Here is an 8,463-nt window from a genome sequence, read left to right on the forward strand (position 1 = left end):
TAGTGAACTTCCTTAGTAATACAATTTCATAGATTATGCTGTTATAGAAATGCGTCATTACTGTATTGTTATTGTTTTTTAAGTGTAAGTCCATGACTGCCTAAAAAGCATGTCAAGCTTCGACCTGAGTGCACACTCCTGGTATACAAAATGATAATGTAAAAGTGAACAAATCTTTTGATCTCATCTCTGTGAATAAGATATAGCCAGTGTTACTGACCTGAGTGGTGCAGAGACGAGGCTGCAGGTAAATTCCACAGGTGAACTTGCATCGAGACCCATTATAGGCTACACGAACACTCATTGAGTGCATTTATAAAAAGCTACGTATACTAAGATAAACAAAACATCGACGAAAAGAGACGCCAGTGCTGCGCATGACTGGTGACCTTCTTGTTACTCCCTTCTTTTCCCTGAGGCTAGGTTTCAACCTGACCCATGTAGGGCCGGCATTATCCAGTCTAACTACCTTCCCCAAATATTTGCTGTCATGTACCTGGAGAAGTCGCGAATGGATCTTAATCTGACAATTGGTCGGTGCAAGTGTCTTAAATAGGTATCGATACGGTGTACACAACATTCCACACACGGACACGTACACGCACACACACATATACTTAGTATATACCCACATACCGCACACACACAAACGCACACACCACGCACACAAAATACCACACACACACACACACACACATACCGCACATACATACACACATACATTTGCAGTTGCTGTATTGATTTACAGTATATGGAACTCAAGCACGACAGTAGGCGCAAGTCAGGGAACACAAGTTACATGTTGACAACCTTTCACGGCAAACACATAATGGTGGACAAAGGCACACGTCATCGATGACGTAACCACTAGGGGACCATACCACTTGTTACATGGGTGGTGATCCTAACCTGCTATGTCAAGAGAGTGATTCCACAAGGGATCATAAATGCGGTGCCAGTTTTAACAGTGTTTACCTGCAGGGATAGCCTTCTCTCAAATGATCGTTATTTCTGAATTGCTTACAGGACAGACAAGAGTTGGCCCTAAAATATAACACAGAAAGACTGGTAACCTGATATCTGTGCATCATATGTCCATTATCACCATTCATTCTTTCATCGCACACTTTGACAGAATGGCATTTATCTCTTACATTACTTAAGTTACAAGCTTGTTTATCGGGGCACAAACATAAGATAGAGCAGAAAATTACGTCCAGAAGTTCAGTTCCAGATGTTACATTTTCTGCAGTACTAACTATAGTTTGTCTATGTCTGTAAATGCTATATGTGTAAACGTTATAATAATTGTCCATGTCATCGTTATGAATAGGTTCAAGCATGTTTTCAGCTAGTGGAATGTGACCAACGTAAAATTGAGATGACAACTATCCCCTCCATTCGTCTCGCAGGAATAAAAAGCGCATTGACACAAACAATGGTCTGTTCATAGCAAAATATTTGGCGTCGTGCTATCCTGGGGCATTATTTGATATAATGAGATGCCACACCTCATCAGGGACGTCACACTGTATATGACCTCCTTGGCCTCTTTCACAGAGCAAGGGCGTTACATAGCCTTCTTGCACAGAGTAAACAACATAAAGTATAGTAAAGTATGGAAACGTGCCAAGAGGCAAGGCTGTCCGAAGATTGTTGAGATGTTTACACCCCCTTTCCACTAGGACGGTGCTCTCGCCGCGCTCTCAAAATTTGACATATTGCTCAACGAATTGTATAGAAAAGAAACGAATCTTTTTACACTTTCTGTGTTTTGTTGTCTTCTCGGCCAGCACACTTTTAAAGATACCACCGGTGTTGTCAGTTCTTCAAATTATCAATTGCATCAATGAAAGAATATGAAAATGCACTAGCGATGTGGTGTCTTGCTAGCCAGAGGAATCGCCAAGGGGAAGTTGTGTTTGAGAAAAAAACACATTCAAAGATAAAGACCTTATGGTTGGATGCGGTGTTCGCGTTGTGCTAGCCCGATGCCTACCGCGAGAGAAGGTGAACAAAGGTCAAATAGATAGTGACCGAAGCAGTACTACCACCGATGTTGTTCTAAGCATTTGTTTAATTGTTTTGCTCAGTAGAACTAATTTAAAAGCCATCACAGAAAGTTTGGTCACTTTTAGTTGGCAAACGTCAACGGATTTTTAATAATTTATTGGCACAATTACAAATATTGGTAGTAGTGCAGCTGCCTGTGTTGAGGTATATCTTGGCGTTTATCGCCCGCATTCGTGTTGTCATAGAAACATGACTAACAAACACTACAAGACAGTGTACTTCCTCGCAAATTCGGAAGGCGGCAGTTCCCAAAGTTTGCAATGGGGTTACTGTTGTGAACGATCAATGTGTTTATGATATTGAGACTATCTTTAGTTCTTTTCTTCAGGCGAAAATTGTTCAGTTCTTGTCATCACCACTGTAGCCCTTCTATGTAACAACTTAAGATGCCCGTGGACTGCTACGTTTCGACCCTGCTCGTCTCCATTCACCCGTGTACAGACGGTGTTAGGTAATCTCCAAGCAGATCCTACGGTGCCATAAGATTAGTATCAAAGCTGGCCAGGGAGTATAGCCGGCTAAGGGAGTCAAACGGGTACAGGGCATTACGCACCGTGGATCTGGTTCGAGATTAGGTGTTAGGTAGTCGTCCGCCCTGTTCTAGTTGTAGTTTCCGAAAATTCCGCAAGTGGTGCCCTGATGTTTGTCGTAAGATCAACCATGACGCTGCCGAGAGCGTCGAAGGAACACCCTTAGTATGTTTCCAGCGGCCATCAGGAAAAATGACGCAGTGCCAGTTGATATCCGTGTGTGAATCTAAGGCTTAGGTCACATTTCAAGAATTGGGCCCGACCGGGCAGCTTTCGGGGGGGAAAATAATTATATAAAAGACATAAAAATACACAAAATGTTGCATAATACTCATGGACATGATTTGTGTATATTTCTAAGTATACACTTTAATTTTTCGTTTCATTAAACATCCCGTCCGGGTCCCGGTTTGGAAATATGACCTAAGCCTAAGAGGAAAATGTACGTCATGCGACGTAAACAACAATCAGTTACGTCGTGGTATCGTGAATAACGTTACATTGATTATGATATCTGTTCTTGTATTTATGTATATTATGATTTGATGTATCAATGTTATGTTTAAGGTATGGCGGCTTCGAAAAGGTGTCTTTTGACACCTGTTCCGCCATACCCTCCAGTGTGGAGAATCCAAATAAATAAATAAATAAATAGCGTAACTAGTAGAGTGTTGGGCTCGGAATCAAGAGGTCCCGGGTTCGATACTTGCCGTGCCCCCGACGTTGTCCCCTTGGAAAAGACACTTTTCACTTTCATCACTCCAGCCAGGTGTAAAAAATGGGCACTTGACTTCGGTCGGGGAGGTAAAGGACTATCTTCACCTAAATCTGTCCAGAGTCCTCCCCAGAGGATGGAATAACGGAGGCCCTCCACTATACTCCTAGCCCAGCTCCACTCTACTACTTTTCATATTTAATGTGTTTTCTTGGTTAATTTTGCTAAAATCAATGAAAAGTCACAGATTTTTGTATCAAGACTCAAGTGGCATCACTTTTCCAGTGGGCATTGTCTGCAAAAAACTTGTGAATGGGCGATGATCAAAACAATAGTCGTTTTGCCACTTCACAACAAAGGAATCACCATAATGTATTATACTTCATTACTTGTAGTATTTGACAACCTCTGCAAAATGAACCCATTTTCATGAGAGCGCAGCGCATTGGTCCGGGTTATTTTTGCCAGCCCCTCCACTATACTAAAATGTTATGAGGAGAACCCTGCTGTCTGTACTTTGTATGTGGCACTGTTAGAATAAGACACGCCCAAAAGCTGATACTCAAGCAACTTGATATGATTTTGAAAACATTTCAAACACATCCGTTGTTTTTCGTCAGTGACACTGAGAAATCTTGTTGGACAAGGTTTATACATCATAGTTCTTGTTCGGCTCGATCGGGTCATAGTCTTTTACAAACATTCTTATAACTTAGGGAAAATCGTTTCTTATAACTTAGAGTAAATTGTTTCTTATAACTAAGAGAAAATCGTTTCTTATAACTTAATCGTTAATCGTTAACTACACAATCATGTAATCTTCGACGGCTGTTTTTGAGATGTATGTGGCAAGAAATCTGGTTTTACCAGTGCTTGTGAAAAAATGTGCAATCTACTGTATGTAGAGGGAAGGCGACACAGCTGAAGAGCGGGTATAATGTTTCAAACTGTTTAAGAAAACAATGGAAAATGAAGGGGCCTCGAGATGACTTCATAATTGTGACAGTGAAGCAAGTTACAATGTGTGCACTTTTTATCTTAGTAGGTTGTGATGTTTTCCGTCCCCTAGTTGTAAAGATGAAGCTGACGCATCACGTACAAATGTTTATTACTGAATCCTTTAGGGAGTGTTCAACCCGCATTCGATAAAGTTTTTTCTGTTTCAAGTAGGGCACTTTATGTCACCTTGAGAGCTGTGGTTCTAGTTGCTGCTTTTTTTCTGGACCTGTTCAGTGTAAACTGGGGCACCACAGTTAGCGGTGCCGTTAAAGATTTTGCTTTTCTGGCCATTTGACTTTAAGCAACATGTAGCGGCCAAGGTCCCTTTGAAATCTCTACATTTTGTCGATGTTCTTTTGTATGGGATTTCGTTTCATAACCATTCACATCACATGGAATCAAAACGTGAGACCATGACACGTGTACTGTTTTTTTTTATTGCTGGTCGCTTTAGAGGACGTAACTGTACAAACAGCCATATTGGTATTCCCATGGGAGGGGCTAGGGTTACTAGGATTCAATCTATGTGGTTGGACAGATTTATCACGTGATTTGTATACGGACACAGATATCTCCATTTTCTCCGTTCTTTCTTTCTTTCGTCGCCTTTTGCAAGACAAGACGTGTTTCTAGAATCAGCCTCTTCCTTAGTTCAACCACAGAGACATCCTACCTTGGTAAGTACTTGTTGCTTAAATGTTTTACCCTGTGTTTTAGAAAGGATTCTGTACAGTCTGATTTTTACATATTTGATATACCGGGTAATGTTGACAGAGGGACGCTTGTCTTTGTTTTAGATGTTGGTAGAACAAGAGGCTGCAGTCGTATGTGCCTGGTTTGCCATAGCCGTAACGGGGAGGGCAATACCAAAAAATAGTTGTAGTTGTGGGAGGGCCTAGGAAAAGTTCCAAGAAGCGTTAAAAGGCCAATGTGTCGCCGTTAGCAGGCAAACTGGATGTATTATGAGCTTTGTGGCCCTGTCGGTTTGTCCTAGGTCGGTAAAATGGCGGTGTTCGAGCCACAGTTAACACTGCATGGTTGAACATATGGTACTGGCATATTTCTTCTACGTTTGAAATGTTCTTTAACTAATTATGTCAAGTTGTGATCAGCTCAAGTTTCAGAGGTTGTTTTGGCTTTATTAAGATTTTTTCCCTTTTACGTACAGTGAAGCGACCTTGGGTCACGTTAAAATCTTTTTAGCGAGCTTGTCTCCTTCTTTCCACTAGTTTAGAGTGCAATATTTGTAGCCAGTTACCAATGCTTGTACAATGGTGATAGAATAGTTATCTTCTGATTGTTTTAAATGTTTTTTCTGGTCTTCTTGAAATGTTGTCTTTTTTAATGAATCACGAGACATGGGGTCACATGTGAATCTATGAATCTACTTTACTTATTCATGTAACTACTTGTTCTTCATGATCAGTTTTATATTTAGAGTCACTGTTGACCCTCACTACTTTATTGAAATCTCTCAACCCCGCCTTAAATCTCCCATTTTTGTTGTAAATCTGATATTGATAGGCACTACCAGTTCCTATGACCGTTCCTGTCACTTAGAGTAAAACGTGAGTCAACTACGCAATCATGTACTCTTCAACGTTTGTTGGCGAGGGCAAGGTGTAAAGAAACCTCATTTAACCAGTACTTGTGAGAAAATGTGCAATCTACTATAGAGGGGCCGTTGTAGTTGAAGAGCGGGTAAACCTTTTTTCAGACCGTTTGAGAAAACAATGGGAAATAAAGCGCCCCGAGATACATTTATAAATGTTAAGTATGTTGCTACTATTCTCTATCTATTTGAAGTGTGATGTTTAGCGTCACAAGTGACAAAGTTTTAAAGATGAACCTGACGTATTACGTGTAAACTACAAACGGTAGGTACTGATTCCGTCAGGGAGTGGTCAACCCACATCTTATGGTTGTTGTTTTGTTTTGCTTCTTGCTTTTTTTCTGCTTTAAGTAGGGCAAATTATGGCCTGAGCCATGGGTCAACTTAAAAGCTGTGACTCTAGTTGCTGCTTTTCTGGACCTGTTCAGTGTAATGTGGGACACCAGAGTTGATATTATTAATTTCTGACCATTTGATAGTAAGCAAGATGTAGAGGCCCAGTCCCTTTGAAATCCGTATATTTTGTCGATGTTTTTCTAGATTGATTTCGTTTCATAACCATTCTCATCACATGGAACAAAAACGTGAGACCATGACACGTGTACTGTTTTGCTATTGCTGGTCGCTTCTGAAGACATAACTGTCCAAACAGTCATCTTGGCATTCTCACGGGAGGGGCTAGGATTCGGGCTACGTGGTTGGTCAGATCCATCACGTGATAGGACGAAGGCCAGAGATAGCTTAATTTTTTTTCCATTCTTCATTTTATTCTCGACTTACGTAAGACAAGACAAGTTTCTAGAAGCACCTTCTTATCTAGTTCACTGACAGAGACATCCCTCCTCGGTATGTACCAGCTAGTTGCTTAAAAGTGTAGTGTCATGTTCTGTTCAGTTTGGTCTTTGGTATAGCTGATTTAGAGTCTGTTATGTTAAGAGACGGACTCGTGTATTTGTTTTGGCAGTTGGGAGACCAATTCGCTACAGTAGTACCTGTTTTAATGTTGTCGTAACGAGGAGGGAAATGCCGAACGTTCAGAGGTCATCTGTCGGTATTTGTGGCAAAATAGAGCCACAGTTAGCACTGCTTGTAAAGATGGTGTTTGCGTATTTTTTTTTTTACATTTGAAATGTTCCGTTAGACTGATTCCGGCAATTGTCAGCCAACGTTCCATAATAAAAAAAATTGATGTTTTCTGGCCTTCTTGAGATTATCCCGTTTTACGTTCAGCATGTGGGGTCCGATTTCACATTGAAATCTGTAAGTGTAGCTAGATTGTCTTAATCGTTTGGGACAATTCAGCGTGGTGCTCGAAGCCACAGATAACAGTTGTTGTCATGTGGTTATGAGGTAGATTTTTTCTCTTTTTATGTTTGTGACTGATTTTGTTAGGACCATGCCAGTACGCATATCATACGTTTTTTCCTTCCCTTCTTGAGCTGTTTTTCTTTTCAGGTTAGTCACATGTTCAGGTATAGGGGCACCTAGAAATCTATACTAACTACCTGTTCTTTATTTTTCGTTTAATGTTTGACGTTTGGAGCCACTGTTACTTGGTTGAAATCCTTTAGTTAGCAACAATCATTCGCAGGCATTTGTGTTTGTTGTTCCTGTTTTACTTTATCAGGTCATAGTGTTTTTAAAAAATTCCTATTAAATAGCGCAAAACGTGAGTCAACTACACAAGCATGTACTCTTCGAAGGTTGTTGCTGAGGAAAAGGTAGAAGAAAACCTCGTTGTACCAGTACTTTTGAAAACATGTGCAGTTTATTGTGCGGGGGCAGCGGTGTAGTTGATGAGCAGGTATAACGTTTCAGACTGTTAATGAAAACAAATTGGGGGAATGAAGCGACCCGGGATACACAAATAACTGTGAGGCGAGTTGATGCTCTTATGTATCTAGCCAGTGTCTCTGTTGATATAGCTGTAGAAATGAAATTGACGCATTAAGTACAAATCAGAAACCTTGGTTACTGATTCAGTCAGGAACTGGTCAATCCACATTTCATAGTTATTTTGGCCTTCTTCTTTTTTCGTATGTTTAAGTAGAACAATGGTAAATGTCCGGGGTCACCTTCAAAACTGCGCTACTTTTCCGGACTTGTTCAGTGTAACATGGGTGCCACAAATAACACAGTTGTGAAGATGAAGATGACACATTGCGCACAAATTCTAGATGTTGGTTAAACGGTTACTGATTCCAACTGGGAGTGGTCAACAGGCTTTTCAGTTTGTTTTCGCCTTGTTGTTGTTTTTTTAACTAATAGAGCATGCAAAGGCCTAGGGTTACAATAAAAGCTGTAGTTCTTTTTGGTTAGTAACTTTTCTGGACCTGTTTAAGGTATAATCTGGGGCACCACTGTTAACAATAGTGGTGGAGATAGTGCTTCCAAGTTGGAAACATCTTTACCGACTCTCTCGAGTCCTGACCAGCCTTTATTTTACTTTTTTCTGGCCATTTTGACATAAAGCTTCATGTAAAAGACACGGAATCCAATCAAAATATTAAATATAGTTGCGGTTCTTCTGGATT

The sequence above is a fragment of the Branchiostoma floridae genome, chromosome 13 (assembly GCF_000003815.2).
Source record: "Branchiostoma floridae strain S238N-H82 chromosome 13, Bfl_VNyyK, whole genome shotgun sequence".
NCBI classification, from domain to species: domain Eukaryota; kingdom Metazoa; phylum Chordata; class Leptocardii; order Amphioxiformes; family Branchiostomatidae; genus Branchiostoma; species Branchiostoma floridae.